The sequence below is a fragment of the Capricornis sumatraensis genome, chromosome 12, assembly GCF_032405125.1.
Source record: "Capricornis sumatraensis isolate serow.1 chromosome 12, serow.2, whole genome shotgun sequence".
Taxonomy (NCBI): domain Eukaryota; kingdom Metazoa; phylum Chordata; class Mammalia; order Artiodactyla; family Bovidae; genus Capricornis; species Capricornis sumatraensis.
In genome coordinates, this window is record NC_091080.1 from 88,611,235 (window position 1) to 88,637,229 (window position 25,995).

Below are 25,995 nucleotides of genomic sequence, written 5' to 3' on the forward strand. Positions count from 1 at the left end.
TGCTCCAAAATCACTGCAGATGGTGACTGCAGCCATTAAATTAAAAGACTTTCCTTGGAAAAGGAAAGTTATGAAAGACCAACCTAGACAGCTTATTAAAAAGCAGAGACATTATTAGTTGGCTGACAAAAGTCCATCTAGTTAAAGCTATGGTTTTTCCAGTATGGATGTGAGAGTTGGACTATAAAGAAAGCTGAGCACTGAAGAATTGATGCTTTTGAACTGTGGTGTTGGAGAAGACTCTTGAGAGTCCCTTGAACTGCAAGGAGATCCAACCAGTCCATCCTAAAGGAAATCAGTCTTGAATATTCATTGGAAGGACTGATGCTGAAGCTGAAACTACAATACTTTGGCCATCTGTTGTGAAGAACTGACTTATTTGAAAAGACCCTGAGGCTGGGAAAAATTGAAGGCAGGAGGAGAAGGGGACAACAGAGGATGATATGGTTAGATGGCATCACCTACCCAATGGATATGAGTTTGAGTAAACTCCAGCAGTTGGTGATGGACAGGGAGGCCTGACGTGCTGCGGTTCATGGAGTTGCAAACAGTCAGACACTGAGTGACTGAACTGAACTGAAGTGAAGGATCTTGTGATGGGGACATTTTCCTGGATGGTCCTGAATGTACCTGACAGAGTCAAAGAGTAAAGCAGGAGGTCAGAAGTAAAAGGAAGCAGAGACTGCTCTGATGAGGTCCTAAGACTGCTGTGATGGCATTTTGGGAATGTCAGAAGCTTCTCAGTTCAGTTCAGTTCAGTCACTCAGTTGTGTCTGACTCTTTGCTACCCCATGAGTTGCAGCACGCCAACTTCTGGAGTTCTAGAAACTGGAAAAGAAGAGGGATGTGTTCTAGAGTCTCCAATAGGAACCAGCCTTGCTGACACCTTGATTTGGGGCCCATAAAACCTGTTTCACACTTCTAATCTCCAGAAGAGTAAATGAAGGCATGTGTGTTGTTTTTGCAGCATGTTTGCTCCCATTTTTATTGCAAAAAGAGGAAACTCATACACATATTAAACTGTATTAATATGATAGGGAGACAAGATGAAACTCTACAATATTAAAAAATTGTAATAAGAGCATGTAGTCCCAATTCTCTCCTAAAGAGCTGCAGGAGAATTAGGCTTTGCTTGGAAATTGTTCAGTACATTTCTACCACATGAACAAGATCAGAGCTTTTGAGGAATATGATTGGAAGCAAACAGAACAGCTTCCTCTGAAAAAGCAATCAATTGTGATCACTCATTGAGGATTTTAGATAATATTAATTTTAGAATATGATTTATATCCAGTATTTACTTTTTCTCCCTCATATATCTTAGGGGTATAATGTAATTCATAGAATTTACTAAAATAAGACCAGGTTTAAACTACATGTGCGTCTGCGGTCTTTTTTTTTTTTTTTAACTTTTATTGGAGTCTAGCTGATTTACAATGTTATATTAGTTTCTGCTGTACAGCACATTGAGTCCATTATGCATATATCCCCTGTTTTTTAGATTCATTTCCTATATAGGTCATCGCAGAGCATTGAGAAGAGTTCCCTGTGCTATGCAGTAGGTCTTTTTTAGTTACTTATTTTATATATAGTACACATCTGTGGTCTTTGGTGCCTTAAAGTTGATGGGACCGTTCAAGTTTGTTTGCTGAGAAGGTGTAAGAATGGCAATAAAACATCTAGTAAGGTTCTGATCATGGTTCCATCGCATCTTGTTCTTTCCTCTGTGTCTTTAAGGGTGCAGCAATCTTATGAAATGACACCAGCTGTCTGGAACAGCAGGACTCCACCCAGATAGATAATACTTCTGCGTGCTTTAAAGCATGGTGCCTCCTCAGATCACTGCTTTCAAGCCTGTAACCTGAAACTAAATAATGAGGCTCCTTTTGGCTTGAGGAATATTACTTTTTGTCATTGTAACAAGTACAAGATCAAATTCAAGGAAGCTTTTTTCTTTTTTTCCCCAATGTTCACTTTTTGCTTTGAGTTCCAGCTGTGAGTGGAATTAACTTTCAAAATAAAGAAAATGCCTCTGCAGCTGGGGAGAGAGTTGGGGGCCCACTTGAATCAAATGCACTTGGTTGGAGGGAGGAAATCTCATGAATACCCCTCCACTACTTTTGTGTCGCTGTAGGAGGCCTTTGCAGAAAGAATCTAAACATTATTCTGCCTTCCCATCCTCTAACTGAATGGACTGATAACTTATGAAAACTGGTTGTTAAGAAAGCACCGACTTTGGTCACCATTTGTTCTAAGAGAAGAGTAGCTTTTCACCGACTACTCTTGTTCTTGTTTGTAACCTACATCGTCTCTACTCTTGAAATCAAAAACTAAATAATGGAATAATGCCCAATGCACTTTCCAGTGACTCCTGCTCACTGAGCTTCCACCTATGACATGCAAATATATTTCATCCATTAGATAGTTTGAGCACCATGCTTTCACTGATTAAACTCTGTAGTACAATTTAATTTTGCTACTAGTAAGATTGCAATATGATTTGTGATATCTCCAAGTGTAGCAAATTACATTTCTGGGTTACTTTTAAAAGTAAACAACTCTATTTATGATTAAGATACTTGAGAAAAAAAGAGAAAAGGACAAGTCACTTTGTTATTAATTTATTCTGGGTATATTTATTCATTAGCTTCCCAGGTGGCTCAGTGGTAAAGAATTCAGGAGACTGCAGGAGACACAGGGTTTGATCCTTGAGTCTGGAAGATCCCTGGAGAAGGAGATGGCATCCCAACCAGTATTCTGGCTGGGGAAATTCGGTGGAGAGGAGCCTGGAGGGCTACAGTCCATGGGGTCATAAAAGAGTTTGACATAACTTAGTGACTAAGCAAAAATATATGTATCCATCACAGTTTCATTGAGTACCCACTATTCAGTAATTAGGCACTGTTCTAGGCATGGGCAATAATGGTGGCATAAAACACATGCTGTCACTTGGTTCTAGAACTTCATTTTTGAGGGAGAAAATGATGATCAAGTAGGAAACAAATATGATGGCCGTCTTCAAGACTTGTAAGCCTGATGAGGAAGATAAAATAGGGTAATATTTTTAGAGAATGCAGGCAGTGAAGAATGAGAGATTAGTCAGAAAACTTTCTCTGTGGAGACCTAACTGACTTGTCACACGGAGTTCTGAGAGACGGAATCTCCAGGTGCAGAGAGGAGGAAGGACCCATCCTGGTGGCTTTTGTGTTTAGACGTCTTGGTGGACAAGGTAAAGGAGAAAGAAGAAAGGGAAGACAATGAAGGAGAGGTCAAACAGAGACTTAGAAAGTGTTCGCTTCTCAAAAAAAAAAATAATATTTGATATTCCAGTATAGCAATGACAACCCACTCCAGTACTCTCACCTGGAAAATCCCATGGATGGAGGAGCCTGGTGGGCTGTAGTCCATGGGGTCACTAAGAGTCGGGCACGACTGAGCGACTTCACTTTCACTTTTCACTTTCATGCGTTGGAGAAGGAAATGGCAACTCACTCCAGTATTCTTGCCTGGAGAATCCCACGGATGGAGGAACCTGGTGGGCTGCCGTCTATGGGGTCGCACAGAGTCGGACACGACTGAAGCAACTTAGCAGCAGCAGCAGTATAGCCGATTAACAATGCTGTGATAGTTTTAGGTGAACAGCAAAGAGACTCAGCCATAAATATGTGTGTGTATTCATTCTCGCCCAGCTTCCCTCCTGTCCAGGCTGCTACACAAGGTTGAGCACAGTTCCGTGTGCTCTACAGCAGGTCCTTCCTACAGTTCTCCATTTTTAAATATAGCAGTGTGCTCCTGCCCATCCCGAACGCCCTAACTATCCCTTCCCTCCATTCTTCCCCCTGGCAACCGTAAGTTCTTTCTCTAAGTCTGTGCGTCTGTTTGTAATTAAGTTCATTTGTATTATTCCTTTTTAGATTCCACATATAAGGGATGCCACACATCTTTTCTCTGTCTGAATTACTTCACTCAATATGACAATCTCTAGGTCCATTCATGTGAGGTGTACATTTTTTTTTTTAATTCCTTGTAGGACTTTGTCATGAGCAGGTGTTGTAGGTAACATATCTGCTTTCCACTACCTGTTCCTAAGATCATTTTGAGTTGATAGGTATCATGAAAGTGAAAGGGTTAATCGCTCAGTCCCGTCTGACTCTGTAACCCCATGGACTGTAGCCCATCAGGATCCTTTGTTCATGGAATTCTCCAGGCCAGAATACTGGAGTGGGTAGCCATTCTGTTCTCCAGGGGATCTTCCCAACCCAGGGTTAGAACCCGGGTCTCCTGCATGGCAGGTGGATTCTTTACTGTCTGAGCCACCTGAAGCTATGATAATCTGTTTTCTTCCTGGAGAGGCTCCTCAGGCTCTGCCCCTCAATTACACTGCTGATACTAGCATAACTTTGATTTTCTTTCCGTCATAGCATAACACGATTAAAAAGAGGAACTTATTTACTGTCCCTGAGGATTCCAAGAATAAGTTGTTAACCAAGCTACAGAAGGCTGCCTTAAAGCTCATTTGTCTGCTTTTGAAAAGTGTTCTTTTGACCATAACATGTTGAAGTTGTGTCGTGAAGAAAAAGAAAAGCTGGGATGGATTTCCATAGCTGCCTCTCTTGTTCATCTTGCCAAGCTTTTCCCCCTTCACCTGCTACTTCCAACGCAATTTGATGTTGAATTTCTCCCCCTTAACATGACTCCCCGGGGCATTAATTCATTCATCCCATTCTGGGTCGCATATGATAAATCACAGTTCTTCACATCAAGCAGTACTAAATCTTGTTTGTGCTCCATTAATGAAATCATCTATTTTATCTCATCACTGCAGGTAAAAGCAATTTTCCATATGTTATACAGCCTTATCATGACTTCTAAAATGTCGTCATGGTTATATACTATCTAGTTTGTGTTTAGAAAGCAGCGTGTCAGTTTACTTGAAAATAATTCTGAAACTGTGTAGAGCTATTCATCAGCCAGTCTCAGCTGCTACTGAATGAATAATTCTATGATTAAGAGCTGGGGTCTGTGCAAGCAGTCACAGAATCTGCTGTTTTTGTAGAACTTGATAAATTAATTAGTTCATCTTGTGATTATGTGGTTCTGTTAGGAAGAGCAAAGTATTGCTAGGATAGCTTGGGATAAACAAGAACATACTGAATTTACTTTTCCTTTCTCTATTTTTTATAAAATTCTGGGCAGAAATTAAATATCTGAGAAATAGATAAGGCAACCCATACTGCATAGAGTAATCACCCTAATCAGTTAAGCTGAAATCTCAGAAAAAAAAAACATTAAGTGTCCAGTGCTTGATTAAGAGATCAATTAAGTCTAGTGAAATGAAAATACATCTGTAATGAGTTGCTATTGTGTGCCAAGTAATGCACTGAACAGTTTGATTTTTCAATTTATACTTCATTGTAATATTATATGCTCATAACTGAGGATATTAGAGCATAGGAGAAAAATATTTTGAGGATGGAGAAATAAAAGTATATGAGTGTGTTTACATGTATGTGTATCTGCACACATATGTACACATGCATGCATATTCACAGATATGTGACATATCATTTGTGGAATGCACATTCATTTATAACTCACTGGATGCATGCATTTGCACACATTATATGGAAGATTATTTATTCAAGGGACATGATTCCTTCCCAAGTGATTTTGATACAATACAGCATAAGAAATGCCAAGATTCCAAATTTTTTTTATCACACTAACAGAAGAATCACCAGGTAACTATCTCATTGATAGCAATCTTCAGCATAAAATCTGAACTTGCATTATCCAGGATGATGGCTTTCAGATTCATTGTTTATGGAAAGATGGAAACATAATTTCAAAACATAGGAAAATGATGTTTAAGAAAATTAATGCCATATTTCATACTAGAAATATTTGCTTTATTTTTAGTATCTAATCAAAATATGAAAAGGCAACCAAAAGGGAATACAGTTATGGTAGCATAGAAACATAGGGAAAAGGGAAAAATTAAGACAGAGTGTCAAAAAGTTTCCTAAAAAAATAAGGATTCTAACCAGCAGAAATCCTCAGCATATTTGATAGGACTTAGTGCTGGCTGATCTCCTAAGGCACAAAAACTCTTTGCAAATCTCCATTTGAGATTTTTGTTTGCTTCAATTTCTACTCAAGTATCCAACTGGCCTTCCAGAGAACATCTCAATCAAGAACTTCCTTTTTATCTGAGTAGTCTACAACTCCAGCGGCATTCATAATTTCAAATAGTCTATGAATAGTACGAAGATTCACATTTCAGTTCAAAAGTAGTTTCTGAGACTGGGAGCTCATGGCACTAGTGGGAAAGAAAGCATTCATTTGCATTAGCCCTGACTCAGTGCATTAGAAACAGTGGACTGATCAAACAGAAAATGCCTCCAGACATGTTTCCAAATGCATGCCGAGCTGTCATGTCCAGAGGTGACTGGATCAACTCTCTGCAGCTATAAGTTTCAGAAACTGGATCAAGGGCAGAAGTTGCAGCAAGATAGAGTCTAGCATCCTTCAACGAAGTGCTCTGGAGCCTGAGAGTACTACAGTAATGAAATTGTTGGCTGTGCAGAGACTGAGTTCAAGAGAAGAATTCAAGCAAAGTCAGAATGACCTTCTCCTAAGCTATGACAGAACAGATCACTACAATGGGTAGATTAGGATGATTACTTAAGGAACCCAATGCTCTAAATCTAAGAACCTCTGATTACCAGCAGTTGATTTCACCATTGCTCCTTTTTTCAAAATATGAATATCTTGTCTTTGAAACAATGGAAAATATCAAATTAATTTTAATATATTAGCAAATTAATATATATTATTACTTATTGATATTATTATAAATTAATACATTGTGATAGTCGCTCAGTCGTGTCCAACTCTTTGTGATCCCACAGACTGCAGCCAGCTTCTCTGTCCATGGGATTCTCCAGGCAAGAATACTGGAGTAGGTTGCCATTTCCTTCTCCAAAAATTAATACATTAGTTGATAATATTTGCTGTATAATACCAAAGCTAATTAATTACAGTTAATACTGATATTAATTATAATTTATTACCAAAGTTATTAGTTTGTAACTCAGATAGTAAAGAATTTGCCTGCAAAGCAGGAAACCTTGGTTCAATCCCTCGGTTGGGAAGATCCCATGAAGAAGGAAATGGCTACCCACTCCAGTATTCTTACCTGGAGAATCCAGTGTGCAGAGGAGCCTGGCAGATTACAGTTCAGGGGGTCACAGAATCAGACAAGACTGAGCAGCTAACACTACACTACCAAATTAATATATTAATATAGAGTTATAGAGTTATATTAATATATTAATTTGGTAATCAGTTCAGTTCAGTCGCTCATTCGCGTCCAACTCTGTGACCCCATGAACTGCAGCACGCCACACCTCCCTGTCCATCACCAACTCCTGGGGTTTACCCAAACTCATATTGTGATTAATATTGGTATCAATTGCAATTAATTAGTATGTATTTAATATAATATAAAAATATACAACAATTATCAATTAACATCTGTATTATTTAGCAAATAGCACTTGATGAATTAATATTGATATTAATTAATATTAGTATTAAAATATATAAAAAATAAAATCAATTGTAAACAGGACGAGGTAGCAAAGACTTTACAACAAAGGCAATATAATAAAGTCGTACAGAAGTAAGTCAAATGAATTAATTGAAAAAAATGAAATATGTATCTCTCAGCCTGTGTTAAAGTGCCTGGAAGAATTTATTCATTAATAAAAATATTATGAGACATTTCAGGCTTTTTAACTGCACACCTGTGGTCAGATTTGACTATTGTGATAATTAAACAATCGGCACTAGCTGGCTGTTTGAATGAAGCTTGGCTTCTGGTCTTTAGACGCTAGCTTGAAATGTTCTCCAGTGGCAGTTTCCCCCTCCCACCACCTTGCTAAATGTTTCTGGTCATAGTGCATGAAACTCTCATTTAAAAAAAACAATTAGTGAAGGAAATACTTGTAAGCAAATTCCATGAAGCTAAAATTCTTGGAATTGCATTCTTTTTCTATTCACCCTTGAATTCTCACTGTTTAATCAGGACACTTTAACAGGCATTCAGAGCATTTTACACTGTAAATCAGACAAGCTTGGCTCAAGCACATTAGAAGAAAGGGAATACAATAGTCTAATATACACTTGCTAGTCCTTTTCATTATAGGGGACTGGAATGCAAAAGTAGGAAGTCAACAAACACCTGGGGTAACAGGCAAATTTGGCCTTGGAATCCGGAATGAAGCAGGGCAAAGGCTAATAGAGTTTTGCCAAGGGAACACACTGGTCATAGAAAACACCTTCTTCCAACAACAGAAGAGAAGACTCTACACATGGACATCACCAGATGGTCAACACCAATATCAGATTGATTATATTCTTTGCAGCCAAAAATGGAGAAGCTCTATACAGTCAGCAAAAACAAGACAGGGAGCTGACTGTGGCTCAGATCATGAACTCCTTATTGCCAAACTCAGACTTAAATTGAAGAAAGTAGGGAAAACCACTAGACCATTCAGGTATGACCTAAATCAAATCCCTTATGAGTATACAGTGGAAGTGAGAAATAGATTTAAGGGACTAGATCTGATAGATAGAGTGGCTGATGAACTATGGACGGAGGTTCATGACACTGTACAGGAGACAGAGATCAAGACCATCCCCATGGAAAAGAAATGTAAAAAAGCAAAATGGCTATCTGGGGAGGCCTTACAAATAGCTGTGAAAAGAAGAGAGGTGAAATACAAAGGAGAAAAGGAAAGATATAAGCATCTGAATGCAGAGTTCCAAAGAATAGCAAGGAGAGATAAGAAAGCCTTCCTCCACGATCAGTGCAAAGAAATAGAGGAAAAAAACAGAATGGGAAAGACTAGAGATCTCTTCAAGAAAATTAGAGATACCGAGGGAACATTTCATGCAAAGATGGGCTTGATAAAGGGCAGAAATGGTATGGACCTAACAGAAGCAGAAGATATTAAGAGGCGGCAAGAATACAAGAACTGTACAAAAAAGATCTTCACAACCCAGATAATCATGATGGTGTAATCACTCACCTAGAGCCAGACATCCTGGAATGTGAAGTCAAGTGGGCCTTAGAAAGCATCACTACGAACAAAGCTAGTGGAGGTGATGGAATTCCAGTTGAGCTATTTCAAATCTTGAAGGATGATGCTGTGAAAGTGCTGTGCTCAATATGCCAGCAAATTTGGAAAACTCAGCAGTGGCCACAGGACTGGAAAATGTCAGTTTTCATTCCCCAAAGAAAGGAAATGCCAAAGAATGCTCAAACTACCGCACAATTGCACTCATCTCACACGCTAGTAAAGTAATGCTCGAAATTCTCCAAGCCAGGCTTCAACAATACGTGAACCATAAACTTCCAGATATTCAAGCTGGTTTTAGAAAAGGCAGAGGAATCAGAGATCAAATTGCCAACATCTGTTGGATCAGGGAAAAAGCAAGAGAGTTCCAGAAAAACATCTATTTCTGCTTTATTGACTATGCCAAAGCCTTTGACTGTGTGGATCAAAATAAACTGTGGGAAATTCTGAAAGAGATGGGAATATCAGACCACCTGACCTGCCTCTTGAGAAACCTAATATGCAGGTCAGGAAGCAATAGTTAGAACTGGACATGGAAAAACAGACTGGTTCCAAATAGGAAAAGGAATGTGTCAAGGCTGTATATTGTCACCCTGCTTATTTAACTGACATGCAGAGTATATCATGAGAAACTCTGGGCTGGAAGAAGTACAAGCTGGAATCAAGATTGCAGGGAGAAATATCACTAACCTCAGATATGCAGATGACACCACCCTTCTGGCAGAAAGTGAAGAAGAACTAAAAAGCCTCTTGATGAAAGTGAAAGAGGACAGTGAAAAAATTATCTTAAAGCTCAACATTCAGAAAACTAAGATCGTGACATCTGGTCCCATCACTTCATGGGAAATAGATAGGGAAACAGTGGAAACAGTGTCAGACTTTATTTTGGGGGGCTCCAAAATCACTGCAGATGGTGACTGCAGCCATGAAATTAAAAGACGCTTACTCCTTGGAAGGAAAGTTATGACCAATCTAGATAGCATATTAAAAAGCAGAGACATTACTTTGCCAACAAAGGTCCATCTAGTCAAGGCTATAGTTTTTCCAGTAATCATGTATGGATGTGAGAGTTGGACTGTGAAGAAAGCTGAGTGCTGAAGAATTGATGCTTTTGAACTGTGGTGTTGGAGAAGACTCTTGAGAGTCCTTTGGACTGAGAGGAGATCCAACCAGTCCATTCTAAAGGAGATCAGTCCCGAGTGTTCATTGGAAGGACTGATGTTGAAGCTGAAACAGGGAGCACACCGGGCCTCCCTGTCCACCATCAACTCCCAGAGCTTCCTCAAACTCATGTCCATTGAGTTGGTGATGCCATCCACCCATCTGATCCTTTGTTATCCCGTTCTCCTCCCGCCTTAAGCCTTTTGCAGCATCAGAGTCTTTTAAAAAATAAGTCAGTTCTTCGCATCAGGTGGCCAAAGTATTGGAGTTTCATCTTCAGCATCAGTCCTTCCAATGAATATTCAGAACTGATTTCCTTTAGGATGGACTGGTTGGATCTCCTTGCAGTCCAAGGGACTCTCAAGAGTCTTCTCCAACACTACATTTCAAAAGCATCAAGTTTTGGCACTCAGCCTTCTTCACAGTCCAACTCTCACATCCATACATGACCACTGGAAAAACCATAGCCTTGACTAGACGGACCTTTGTTGGCAAAGTAATGTCTCTGCTTTTCAATACGCTATCTAGATTGGTCATAACTTTCCTTCCCAGGAGTAAGCGTCTTTTAATTTCATGGCTGCAATCACCATCTGCAGTGATTTTGGAGCCCAGGAAAATAACATCAGCCACTGTTTCCACTGTTTTCCCATCTATTTGCCATGAAGTAATGGGACCGGATGCCATGATCTTTTCTGAATGTTGAGCTTTAAGCCAACTTTTTCACTGTCCTTTTTCAGTGAAGAGGCTTTTTAGTTCTTCTTCACTTTCTGCCATCAGGTGGTGTCATCTGCCTATCCGAGGTATTGATATTTCCCCCCACAATCTTGATTCCAGCTTGTGCTTTTTCCAGCCCAGCATTTCTCATAATGTACTCTGTATATAAGTTAAATAAGCTGGGTGACAATATACAGCCTTGATGTAAATTTAGGTTTAAGTATTCTAATTGCATTTCTAAAAACTAAAATAGATCATTTTGCTTGAAATACTTGAATCCCTTAAGTTATATCTTATACTATCTAAGAATCTGTCTCCCATTTTTTATCTTAGATTTATAGATGCTCTCTTCATTTATCATAGGAAGATATTTTGTTTTGGATTCAATTTAGACAACATAAATTATGTTTATTAGTTTTTAATTATCTGGTAGGATCATTTCTAAAGAATAAGACTGAGAACATGTGACCAAATAGTCACCTTTTCTTTGTTTGTGCAAACATTGCAAGGACATGTTCCTGGTCCTTTATTTGAGGAACAGCCAAAATTTATTACAAACATATTTTAAAAATCCACATGTTCTCTGTTAAAATGGATATGGGCAGCATACAATTTGAAGAACTTACAATCTTATGGGGGAAAAAAATGTCACAGATAAAAGTATATAGTTTTTCTTTCAAAAATATGACAATTAAAAGTTTAAAAGTATGGGTGTGTATATATGTGTGTGTGTGCACTCAGCTGTTCACTCGTGTCAAACTCTTTATGACCCCACGGATTGTAGCCCACCAGACTCCTCTATGCATGGGACTCCCCAGGCAAGAATACTGGAGTGAGTTGCCATTTCCTCCTCAGGGGATTTGCCCGACCCAGAGATTGAACTCAATTTCCTGTGTCTCCTGCATTGGCAGGTGAATTCTTTACCACAGCGCCACCTGGGAATACCCAATATATGTATGCTCATGTATATTTATGCTCATTGTCATATGGCAGAAACCAACACAACATTGTAAAGCAAGTATCCTTCTATTTTAAAAAAAGAGTGTAAATGTAATTTTCCTGGGAATGTTTGGGTGGGGAATTCCCCTCAGATTTGAGTGACATTTGAATTTTTGGATATATGCTTGTGAAGAGAGCTTCTGGGTTAACAGTACCACTTTCGTAGCTCTCTTTTAGGTGCGGTCCCCACCCCCACCCCGACCTCACTGTTATCTGTTATCCGCAGTTTCACTTTCTGCAGTTTCACTTACAGTCAGTTGCAGTGTGAAAATACTAAATGGAAAATTCCAGAAATAAGCAATCTGTAAACTTTCAATTGCAGGTCATTCTGAGTAGCATGATGAAATCTCAGGTGGTCCTGCTCTGTTCCGCCAGGTCCTGAGTCATCCCGTTCTCCAGCATCTCCCACCTGCTCGTCACTTAGCAGCTGTCTTAGTTATCAGGTCAACTGTCTCAGTACTGCAGTACTAGTGTTCAAGTGACCTTTAATTTACTTCATACTGTCCCCAAAGCCCAAGAGTAGTGATGCTGGCAATTTGGACATGCGAAAGAAAAGCTGTAAGTTGCGTACTATAAGTGAAAAGGTGAAAGTTCTCAACTTCATCAAGAAAGAAAAAAAGTCACATGCTGAGGTTAGGAAGAGCTACATTAAGAACTAATCTTCTAGCCACAAAACTGTGAAGAAGACAAAAGTAATTCATGCTAATTTTGCTGTCTGACCTCAAACTGCAAAAGTTACAGCTACAATAACATTGTTTTTGTTGTTTTAAGCCATGTCTGACTCTTTGCAACCCCATGGACTGCAGCACGTCAGGCTTCCATGTCCTCAACTATCTCGCAGAGCTTACTCAAACTCATGTCCATTGAGTCGGTGATGCCATCCAACCATCTCATCCTCTGTTGTCCCCTTTTCCTGCCTTCAATCTTTCCCAGCTTCAGGGTCTTTTCAAATGCATCAGTTCTTCGCATCAGGTGGCCAAAGTATTGGAGTTTCAGTTTCAACATCAGTCCTTCCAATAAAGACTCAGCTTTGATCTCCTTTAAGATTGGCTAGTTTGATCTTCTTGCAGTCCAAAGGACTCTCAAGAGTTGTCTACAACACCACAGTTCAAAAGCATCAATTTTTCAGCATTCAGTCTTCCTTATGGAAAAACCATTGTCTTGTATAGTAAGATATTTTAAGAAGGAGAAAGAGAGAGAAAGACAGTACATTCATATAAGTTTTATTATAGGATATTGCTCTATTTTATTATTAGTTATTATTGTTAATATCTTATTCCATGCAATTTATGAATTAAATTTTTCATAGTTATGCACATTTAGGAAAATACAGAGCAAAGATAGAGTTTGGTACTATCCACAGCTTCACACATTCTCTGGTGGTCTTGAAATGTATGCCCATGGATTCAGGGGGACTATTACAGATGCCAAATCAATTTTATAGCAAGTTTTTATCTCTCACTTTGCCAAGGGAAAGTATGTAGTTAATAAGTAAACTATCTGTTAAGGAAATGCAAAAGTCACCCAGAGGGCTTCATGGTCTTTGAAAATTAGTGCCTAAAAATTTGCAGATGTCCCATATGATTTAAAAAAATCATTTACAATAAATTTAAGCAGAAGGATGAAATTTCCCCAGTAAACATGGCCAGCAGGCTTATCTAGATCTTCAGTTTGTATCCAAATACGGTATTTTTAAGACTCCAACACAGTATGTTGTATTTACCTTGCAGAATATCATTTTTTTCTGTTTTTTTCCCAAAAAGAATGAAAAGAAATTATCTAATATTTAATATTTCATTTTTTCTTCTCTTCCAGTAAGTAAATATTGATTTATTATTAAAGAAAACAGAAATATTCCTGGGTAAAACTGTGACTCCCTATGGAGTAAATTCTCATTGCCCTTTTGTATTTATTCAATATTTTAGTGGACTAGGAGACTGATGATGTACCCTGTCCTGTGTTGAATTTTTTGTTAATTATTAGTGATTCTGAGAAACTGAGTCCTAAAACTGAGTTACTTGTCTCAGCAAAATGTACAGACGTAGATGGTACGTTCTCAGTTTATTTTACCCTGCTGTGCTAACATACAGAGATAGATATGCAGGATAGGAAAGTCTGATGTGGTAACTTACATTTTAACACATTTTCCTGTTGTTTGAAGGTATTTGCATTTTAACTACTGAATTAGGTTGCTGGAACTGCCATACCAATGCACCACAGACTGTATGCTTAAACAACAGAAGTTTATTTTCGCACGGTTCGAGAGGCTTGGAGTCTGAGAGCAAGGTGTGTGCAGGCTGATTCCTCCTGAGGGCTACAGGGAGATGGTTCAGACTTTCCTCCTTGACTTGGTGAGGGCTGTCTTCTGTCTGTGTCCTCACTTCATCTTTTTTGTCCATGTCTGTGGACAACATTTCCCTTCTTCTAAGAACCATTTGGACTCAACATCATGACTTTTAGTTTCATTACTTCTTTGCTGTTTAGTCACTAAGCCATGTCTGACTCTTTGTGACCCCATGGACTGTAGCACACCAGGCTACAGTCCTTCCCTATCTCCTGGAGTTTGCTCACATTCATGTCCATTGAGTTGCTGATGCTATCTAACCATCTCATCCTCTGTCACCCTCTTCTCCTTTTGCCTTCAATCTTCCACAGCATCAGGGTCTTTCCAGCGAATTGGTTCTTCATATCAGGTGGCAAAAACATTGGAATTCCAGCTTCAGCATCAGTCCTTCCAATGAATATTCAGCATCAACTTCTCTTAGGATTGACTGATTTGATCTCCTTGCAGTCCAAGGGACTTCTTTAAAGATTTTACATTTGAATGCAGTCACACTCTGAGGTTTTAAGGGTTAGTACTTTCACATAAAAATTTTGGAAAGGAGGCAATTCAGCTCATAAGTACAGATGGGGCAAAAGGCACACTCTGTGTTCAAAGATTTCATCTGGTTTTAATAGCTGTTGGGTACTTTTGTCTTTGTAGTAGTTAGGAAGATAACTCATAAAGAAAAAAAAGCAGAGGAAGAAATAATAAACTATAATATGTGTCACCTAAGGTCTCATCTTCTTAAGACCCATCTCAGTACTAATAATGAAATCCAATTACTGTATTTTCTCTTCCATATCGAGATTATATCTCATACTTTTTTGCCTACTTTTTCTATGACCTGATCCCACTATCTTACATGCCCATGTCCATCTGAAGGAAGCTAAAATCTTCCTTTATAAGAGCAAAATTGATCAAAAATGCATTTTTCTGTGAATTATCTTCCACTCTAAACCCAGTTGTTCGCTGCACATGTAGCAATGCCATATTGTAGAAGCATGATTTTCATGCACACAGTTACTATATTTCTACTTAATCTATTTTGTTTTATGAGTGCTATTAATTTAGTTTATGTATGACATCTCCCAAACATATTAAAAGGTGCTGGAGGGCAATGTGTGTTCTTTAATTTATGTTGGTACCCAAGGCAGCGTCCAGGATCATGCCATACAAATAATGGCTCCTCAGTGAATATTTTTTTACCAGCTTCACACTGTGGCACAATAATCATTCCAGTAGGCTACATGGTTTATGAAGGCTGAGTTCCCTCCTCATAGTAATGTGTGTGCAACCTGTTTCACCATGTCTAAATTGATCCAGGAAGCATATTTTTCTTGATATATGCCTCAAGGGGGATGCCATTATGGGAAGTCAAATTATTCGTCAGAGATGTTACTTGGGCTGTGCATATCTTACACAAACACTCCCGAATGCTTTGTGGATAAAAACACATTTTCTCTCATCCAGTGGAGTTACAAGTCAAGTGACTGCATGCGTTTTGCTTGGGTTATCTTTTAAGCAGCCATGCAAAATATGCCATAGATTTCAGTACATTGTATGTCTAATCTCTTGGTGTTGACATTTCTCTTCTATAAAAATGAGTGAAAGGCATGTATTGCTAAAAGCTCAAGTAGTTGTATCTTAAGTGCCAAAATGTCCACAGGTAAACCTGTGGTAAAGGTAAACCACATGCTAGTAACGAGTCAGGACCTTTGAAGAGGACACAGTCATAGAATAAGAATCCAGGTCATATTTTCAAACTAATAGCGTTTTGACAAACTCTATTGTCAAAATACTGAAAAAATATCACAAATTTGTCATAATCTAATCTATGCTTCCCTGGTTGATCTCAAACGGAAAGACCATTGACTATTAATGGACCTTTGAAAATTCTCAGGATGTTCATATGGAGATACAAGTGTTAGTAAAAGTATAAATAAGACAATGTTATTTTTGTTTCTTCCCATATTTTTGTCTTATTTGGAAAGAGATAATATGTGTAGTCACATATTGTGTGCCTTTTCTTCATGAAAAGTTTCAAACATATACGAAGAGGAAGACACCAGTGTCATGGAGTCCCATCATCCCAAATCAACAGCCAGAAATGTTTTGTAATTATGTAATTTTAAATAAAAATCAGATTGCTCATATAGACTAGCAATTTATCAGCTTGTTATTTTGTGGATTTAATATCCTTGGTGGCTCAGCTGGTAGAGAATCTGCCTGCAACGTGGGAGACCTGGGTTCAATCCCTGAATTGGGAAGATTCCCTGCAGAAGGGAAGAGCTACCCACTCCAGTATTCTGGCCTGGAGAATTCCATGAACTATACAGTCCATGGGCTAGCAAAGAGTCGGACACAACTGAGCAACTTTCACACACATACTCTCATACAATGTTATATTAAATATTAAGTATATTATTTAATTATTTTATAATTTTATATTAAATATATAGGTCAGTTATATCAGCTTTATTAAATACCTATTAAAATAGCTTTTAATGCCTTTAATATTTGTTGATATTACAGGAAAAAATCCAAATGGATATTTTATCAACCACCTTTTTTTTTTTCCCCATCAGATTAGAATGTCATTATATCCAAAGCTGGCTGTAACATCTACTGATTTTACTGGGGTTTTGTGCAGTGTTCAAATCATACTTTTTTTTTTTTTTTAAGTCAAGTTCTATAAATCGAGAGAAATATTGATGGAAAAAAGCAAAGTAAGAGGTTATTAAAATCTAACTATTATTCTTTCGTCCACTTGATGAGAAAGGGGTAAAGTTTGCTTTTTAGCAATGAGAAAATAATGTCACCTAACACTCTTTTCACACTTAACTCCTTAGATGACCCTTTAGAAGTCATATAATTTATCTATTTATTTGTTCATATATTGACTTAAAAATCGTTGAATATTTTCCTGCTGCCACACGCTGTGCTAAGCACTGGATTAGTAGTGAGCCATGCAGATGAGCCCTAACTTCAATAGAAGTTACAGCTCAGTCAGACACTAAGCAACTCATTGCAATAAAAATGCAGATAATGGGAAAATTGCGGAGGCAGAGCATGTTCTAGACAATTGTTAGCAGAGGCTGCAATCCAGGCAATAAGTCAGCAGGCAGAAAAGTGTGTTTAAGAGGACTTTGCAGCTACACAATGAGGCAGGGTGGTCAGTTATTATAGGATATATCAATCAGAAAGAGTGAGGAGGAGAAAGACACAAAGAGTACATAACGCCTCTCTCCCTCTCTATTGTTTCTTAACTAAAGATGGATCAAAACCCAGTAAAATCAATTATCTTTTGATTTTATAGTGCTTCCTGTAAGAAACGCCGCGGGAAGAAGGAACCACCCCTATGGACCGTTGAACAGGGCCTTTTATTGGGTGGTCGCTCTCGGGCAGAACTCCCGGGAGCGGGTAAGCAGGGGAGCGAAGGGGGTCTGCGAAGCAAAGTGAGTCTGCGGGGTAAAGGGAGTCTGTGGAGTCTGCGAGGTGTGAGGGGCGGGGAAGGGGTTTTATAGCCTGGGCCGGGGCTCGCACATAAGGAAGAAAACGCGGGCTCAGCGGTGATTGGTGTTCAAGGGCTCCGTGTCGGTTCCTGATTGGATGGCGAGGGCTTCGTGTCGGCTCCTGATTGGTCGGCTTGGTTGCCGGCCCGTCTCCGGGGTGTGTCTGCAGCGCCTTCTGCCGGGGCATGTCCCGACATGCCAGGGCATGCCTCAGCACGCCTGACCTTTCCCTGACCTTCCGTCCTGACCTCGCCCTGACCTTTCATCCTGGCCTTGCTCTGACCTTTCACTTCCCTTTAAAGAAAGTCTAGAGGTTCTACCAAAAAAAAAAAAAAATCTATCCTTGTTGCTTCAGAATACCTTTTAAGTAGCAGAAAATATAATTTAATATCTCAAATAATCTGTGCTAATTTTTTCTTTACACCTTTTTTTTTCAGTAATCTTTGATCAAACTCCTTCTGCCTGTTGTCACCTTGCTTTGAGCCTGTCCGTTGCTAGTTGGACATCAACTGAACCAAGCACAGACAGTGTGGTACTGTAGTATTTACTACTGAAAAAAAATCTCTATAAGCAGACCTGTGAATTCACTTACCTAATGAATCTTTGTATACCTGGACCCACGTAGTTCAAACCCATGTTGTTCAAGGGTCAGGTGTACCTTTTTAAAGTTCTCCTAACTCATTTTTGTGCCTGTTGACTTACTGATTTAAGTCCATTTCCCTCGCTGAAACCAGAGTAAATTCCCATCAAATTGGGTCAGTGCCCTTAACCGTCATGTCATTCAAGGTCAACTGTCCAAACACAAAAGGAAGGAAACCAAGGTTCCCCAAACTACCTGCTTGCTTTATTGTGTCCTACCTAACATAAAATCGTATAAGATTTCTCAGCATGTGTGTGATCATCCTAATCTCTAATTTTCAGTGGGCTTGGAATATTTTCCAAAAAACTTCAAATATACATACATCCTTTTTAAAGTGAATTTTGGTGTTCTCAGCATACTTTTTATGTGTAAAGACCTCAGGGAAAATGACAACATGGAAAAAAATAACAATATATATTTTCTTGTTTAAAGTCTTTTCCATAAAGTTAGCACAGTCATTTGAGCTGATTTGGAAAAGCTGCAAGTAACTGACAAGAAAATACTTGGTAGGTTCAGTCAGTTTCGACAACTGGTCAATTTAGGTTAAAGATAGGCCACCCTGGTAAATTAGTTTCAAATGAACTGCCATGATCAACAACAGCCACAACAACCTGTTATGTGGCTGACTTCAACTTTATCTTAGGATCCAGAGCTTAGGTGAGAAACTAAGATCGTAGTGTTTAATTTAGTTCTACTTTGAGTTTATTTAAAGGAATAATTCAGGTTTTCTTTTCAAATGACTTCTTTATTTGATTCCACCATGAGAGCTCTGTTTACACAGAGGCCTTGGCATAGGATTTATTTGAATTTGAATTAAAATATGGGATGGTTCCAGAGTCTATCATATTTACATTCCTGGCAAAACCTAAATTTTGCTGGAAGGCACATATTCCTCTGTGAACTGTGCAGGGATTGGAGAGATTTGGGTGTTTTCAAATTCTTTTTGAGGTTACAAAAGCTTCCTAAAGGAAATATATTGCGGCTTTACAAATTTGAAGGTGACAATTATTTCAGTATGCCAAGATCACCATGGTTTTCTGTTGGTATTACTTCTCGGCATATGAAAGGGAACACGTGAAACAGGAAACAGTTTGTCCCTAAAACTGTGTACTCTGGGTTGGTGAAATTGGCCAGTGTTATCCTACAATCCAAATACAGCATTTCGTGCCTCACTGTAGGTTTTTTTTTTTTTTTTTTTTTTTTTAAGTAACATGCAGATTTAACCAGAGCAGGCCACTGATAGAAATGGTCGCCATACAGAAATCTTCCTAGGGATTTTACTGAATATAGGAACAGTATGTTTTTGAACAATCACACATTGAATAAATGTCTTTTGAAAGATACTTTTTAAAGGAGCAGGAAGATGGATTATGTTTCAACTAAATTGTGTATTTCTTACAACCTTCCTCCTCCCCCGTTCAGTCACTGTGAGAGTCTATCTAACTTAAGTCTCCCCTCAACACTCCCATTTGGATTTTGTGTTCCTATAACACCTTACCTTAATATTTGAATATCTCCAGATATTTGCCTATTTCCCTCCCTAGACACTGAGAGCCTTAATAATAGGGACTGCACCTTATTCCTGAACATAGCAACGTCCTTCCTTGTAGGAGATAGACACAGCTATTGTTTATTGGCTAGAGTGAACACACCTTATTGGATTCAATTACCATATCCCTCTGTGAAAGTTAAAGTCAAAACTTGGCAATGTAGAGTTGCAACGTAATAAAACGGTGGGATTCAGGTTGTCCTCAGAATATTCCAGTAGTATTGACGGAGCACAGAACACACCTGGAGCAACACCTGTAGGACCAGCTTAAAATTAAGTGTAGGAGAAATATTTGCTGTTAACCTTTCCATGTTCTCAAGTCTCTCTGGTAGATATTTGTAAATAGATGGAGATGTGTTGCGGGACTACTTCTGTGCATTTTAACCAGATTACCAGGAATGAAAATCCCCATGTCATAACAACTGAACAGCAGGAAAAATGGTGTCATAGTCTCCTTGCCACCACCCTCTCTTACATAGAAAATTAGGAGGCCATTCCACTCAGGATACGGCATTCTTTCAAACCCATCCCACTCAGATAGGTTGTGTAAAGGCCTTAAATACCCAACCTCCCTGTTTAACACAATAATTATATTTATTGTGATTTCTTCCATACTAATTGATATTAGCACTCTATAGCTGCTATAACAAATGACCATGACCTTAGCATCTTAAAGCAGCACACATCTATTGTTTTACTCTTCTGGAGAATACAAGTCCAAAATCAGTCTAGCTCATTTTAAGCACCCCATAATGTGAGTTTTTATGAGGGAATAGACGTTTAAGCTCTTACTAAATATGAGAAAATTTATATAGTTGACAATTCTTTTATAAAATACACAATATTTACTTTGTTAAAAGGTTAACAAGACATTTTATCCCAGATTATACATATCTTTCCTTCTTTAAGTCAAGGAAATCTAGGCTTTACTGAGGTTTATACAAAGGTTAGTGTGGAAGATTGCTCTTTGAAGCTTATGAAATCCTACAACTCTTCACCTATAAAAAGATAAATAAAATAGTTGCCTTGCAGTCTTCCTAATGACTTCTATCTGCTTATTTATTTAACTTAAAGCAACCATGGGGAACCAGGTATGTTGATACTAGGCTTTACAGGAAAGTGATATGGAAATGCCAATTGGAAGCTAACAAAATCACACATTGCTTCAAATTCAGCTGGCCCACAGCTGGAATTGAATCTCTAAACCATAATTAGTAAAAAACATATATCCAAAACTCTGTTGTTTCTCTCCTTACAAGAAAGAGAAACATGAAAAATACAGACAAAAGACTTCCTTCCCTATGGAAAGCCAAGTTAAACCAATTTCATTAAAGAAACTAAACCAGTTTTATAATAGGACAAAAGGAGAGTTATATGCATAGCTACACTGACAAAACTGAAACACAAACACAATGTATTTTCCTTTTTAACAAATCACTTGTTCTGATTCTCCATGAAATTACAGCTATTTGCTGACGTATACATTTCAAAGTTGCAATATCCTGGAGTTTTAATAATAAGAAATCCTAGACACTAGACCACCAGGGAATCACTATAATAAGAAATCAATGAACAATTATTTACCTTGTGTATACTTCCTAATTACAGTCCCCTTGGAGTCTCTCATCAATTATCATTATTTAATTTAAGGAGTACTCATACCATTTCTTAGAAACAGATGATTTTGAAAGGTGTTTAGATAATTTTATCAGATACACAATGTAGTATAATATTTTCCTTCTTGAATTTACTTAAGGCAAAATATGAGGAAATTAAAGAGTTATTTTCCTATATTACTGGCTGCTTCTTTATTCATCATTCTTGTATATAGAGCAGAGCTGGCAAGTATTTATTTAAATATGAATGAGTGAGTGAGTGAGTGAAGTCGCTCAGTCATGTCTGACTCTGCGACCCCATGGACTGTAGCCTATCAGGCTTCTCCGTCCATGGGATTCTCCAGGCAAGAATACTGGAGTGGGTTACCATTTCCTTCTCCAGGGGATCTTCCCGACCCAGGGATCGAACCCGGGTCTCCCACATTGGAGGCAGACGCTTTAACCTCTGAGCCACCAGGGAAGCAAATAAGGAGAGTGAATTTAGGTGTAGGAAGTCAATGTGTGTGCTTGTCTAGTACACTTTCTTTTATCTATAACTCTTTGATTTGAGGAAGCAGAGATTAGTAAATACAGTGCCATATTTGAGTGCAATCTTAACACTATGGTTAGTGTGTTTGTATATACAAATATATATATGTATATATATACGTACATGAGATGAATTGTGTTCCCTTTTTCAGTCCTGAGCTGTCAAGGATTGTTATAAAGTATTAGATTTTGGAAGACAGAATTTCTTAAACAAAGGTCATTGGACAATAATCTTAATGAGAAGACTTTGACCATTAAATCTAATTTATTGAATTACTCTATAGCATCAGGGACTGTACTCAATACCCTGTAATGATTTCTATGGGAAAAGTTTCTATAAATGAGTGGATATATGTGTAGGTATAACTGATTCATTTTGCTGTACACCTAAAGTCAGTACATTATAAATCAATTCTATGTCAATAAATTTTTTTTTAAAAAAGCTGATTTATCTCAGTATTGAGTTCTGAGAAAGTGAATTCAATACAGAAACTTTATGGTAGATAAATACTGAACTTTAGGAAATTCTCTGTTCAAATTAGTCTTTGAATCCAGTCTTATGAAATTCCTTGCTTCAATCTGACCCATTGTTCTCTACATTTACTAACCTAACCATGTCATTTGCTTGGTCTTTTTCTAATCTGTTTCTAGAATGACCCACCAATGGCCAGTTGGAGAACTTTCTTGACTATCATCACTATCTCTACACTTTGTAGCTCAGCCTGCTTTGCCTTCTGGTGACTTCAGGAGGCTACAAGTGAGGTCAGTTCTCTGGTTTGAGTACACAGTACTCAAAACAAAAGGCATCTTTTTGGAATGAATGTAGGTCTTCAATCACAAGCCTTGGTAAACAGAGACAGTGTTGAATTTTAACACTTCTAGCTTCACAGGTCAAGAGCCCTAGACCACTGCTCAAGCTGTATACCTAGACCCAATAGCCTCATGTTAACATGTTGCTTATATGTGGGCAGATATAATCGGAGCCCAGGCATTGGCAACTTGAATTCATTATTAAACTGCTTTACTCAACTTAAATAGTCGTTCAGTGGAAGAGAAAAAAAAAAGCCAAACCATTCTATTTAAAATAAGTTTATATAAGGTATCTATGTTATAGAACTTCCTCCAGAAGAGTAAATCTTTCCCCTTTTTTTAAATTATGCAATCCTTAAGTTTTGGTTTTTAGTCATTATGAATTTAAGTGAAATTGAGAATAAAGAACTTATAAATCTCAAGGTTGTCTTATATGTGTATTTTTATTTAACACCAATTTACACTTAAAAAATATTAAAAATAAATTACACCGCTGGGTCTAATGGTGAGTTAGATGGCCTTCAGTTAGACTATCTAATTTAAAATCATAACTCTGCATTATCTCTAGCAAGCGAATCTTTCTAAGGCTTAATTTCTCCATTTGTGAAAAAGAAAATAATGAGATTGCCTGTCAGGTTTTTACTGCAAAATAAATGAGAAATTTCATCTGACACATATAGGATAGTGTTTGACACATGGTATATACTCAATATCTTGATACTACATTATTATTAATTTAAAACTCAAGCAATATTAGGAAATGTTCTTTAAATATTGATAATTCATTAGCATCCTTTAATAGAATGGGTAACTTTCATAACATTAAAATATCCACTCAATGTTTGACTAAAAATTTAAAGAACATGAGAATCAGTGCTACATCTCGTGGGTGCTTAGTCATCTCCGACTCTTTGCAACCCCATGGACTGTAGCCCACCAGGCTCCTCTGTCCGTGGGACCCTCCAGGAAAAGAATACTGAAGTGGGTTGTCATTTCCTCTACAGCGGATCTTCCTGACCCAGGACTCAAAGCCAAGCATCCTACATTGGCAGGGGATTCTTTACCACTGAGCCCCTGGAGGCCATCGATTTAATAGGATATGAAAGATCTGTATGTTACTTCCTCCCTGGGACACTTGTAATGTCAACTGCTGTTAACCAGGCACCTGCATAAGTTGCCCTCCTCATCTCCTTTCTGGACTGAACCTTCTTGTTGTATATCAATTTTCTCTTCATATGAAATTGCCAGTAGGAGAGTGAAAAAAAATCTTAATCCATACTGAATCAGTCTGAAGATTTATCTACTTATTTTCCTCTTTTATTTCATGGTAGAAGATATTTCACATAGTTCACTGACAAAAGAGCTCTCAGGAAAATAGAAATACTGAATTTAAATGAATGATTTTCTTCAAGCATTTAATTCATACTGAACTGCCTCCTACCATCACTAAAGGAAACAGCAAGAAGAGAGTAAAATCTCACTTTACTCAAATAGTCTCTGTTTTTAAAAAATGATGGTGAAAGAGCCCAGCCTGTAGGTCAGGGAATTGCTAAGGAAAAAAAAAAAAATCATGCCTTTCCTATTTATCTCACTTCAGAATTAACCTCTTCCTTTCCTGTAAAGCACTTCCCTGGTGGGTCAGATGGTAAAGAATCACCCTGAAATGGAGGAGATCTAGGTTCGATCCCTGGGTTGAGATCACCTGGAGAAGGGAAAGGCTACCTATTCCAGTATTCTGGCCTGGAGAATCCCAGGGACAGAGAAGCCTGGGGGGCTACAAACCATGGGGTCGCAAAGAGTCAGACATGACTGACTGAGTGACTAACAGTTTCCTGCTAAAACTTTTACATGCGTTTCCCTCAGAGTATAGTTTTTATGGCTCTCAAGTATTGCCTGTTACACAAATTAAAAATAGAAAAGAGATGTGATGAATTATATCTCAACTCAACTGCTTTACATGAGAAAACTTAAGGTGGAGAACGGTTTTTTTTAGGTAAGTGTTGATATAAAATCTTACAATAGAAAAATATTATAAAAATACTATATAATATATAAAGTCAGTCTTTATGCATGCAGTTTGTAATGGCAAACTCCTATGCATGATAGAATTCTCCATGGTGTCTCTTCATTAAGGGTATCACACTTGAATGCAAAGACAAAAAAAATAGTGATTCTACATTTAGAATTTTACCACCTTAAAATAAGTGTTTAAGGGTACATAATAGTTACCTGGTTTTCTTTTTTTTTTTTTTCAGAATTAGTTTTGGTTTTACTTGCATACATTTTTAAGTTGCAGACATTTTTCTTAGGTGTAACCTTATGCCATTGACCTCACAATAACTGCTAGGCTTCCCAAGCAGCGCAGTGATCAAGAATCTGCCTGCCAGTGAAGGAGACTTGAGACTCAGGGTGGGTCCCTGCATTGGGAAGACCCCCTGGAGAAGGGAATGGCAATCCACTGCAATATTCTTGCCTGGGAAATCCCATGGACAGAGGAGCCTGGGGGACTAGTCCATGGGGTCACAAATGAGTCAGATGCAACTGAGCAGAGACACACCACACACCTCCTAAGACACTCAATATGAGCGTGAGTTCCAGTGGTGCAGTTGTTGTTGCTGAGTACAGAGTACGGAACAGTTTTCTACTGAGAATTCTTCACATTTTGATCAGGTTTTAATTTCTCACTGCTCCATTGTCTTGATTCCTCAAACCAGTCTTTGCTCTGTCATCCTTGCTTCACTTGGATCCATGTTTTCTAATGAGCTCTGCTACATTTTCCTATATGTTGTTGTCAATGAATGCATGTGACTGTCACAGCTGCTGCAAAGGGACCTGGAGCCAGGTGGGGATCAGGGGCCTATCCTACTAACCCAGCCAGAGAGAAGCTGGCTTCCAGGGTGCACTAGTTGAGTGCACTGACCTCCTCATTCATCTGTTCTGGGTGCCTGGCTCTTACCTAAAAAAGGTTGATGTAGAAGGAAAGTAATTATTTCATAGGTA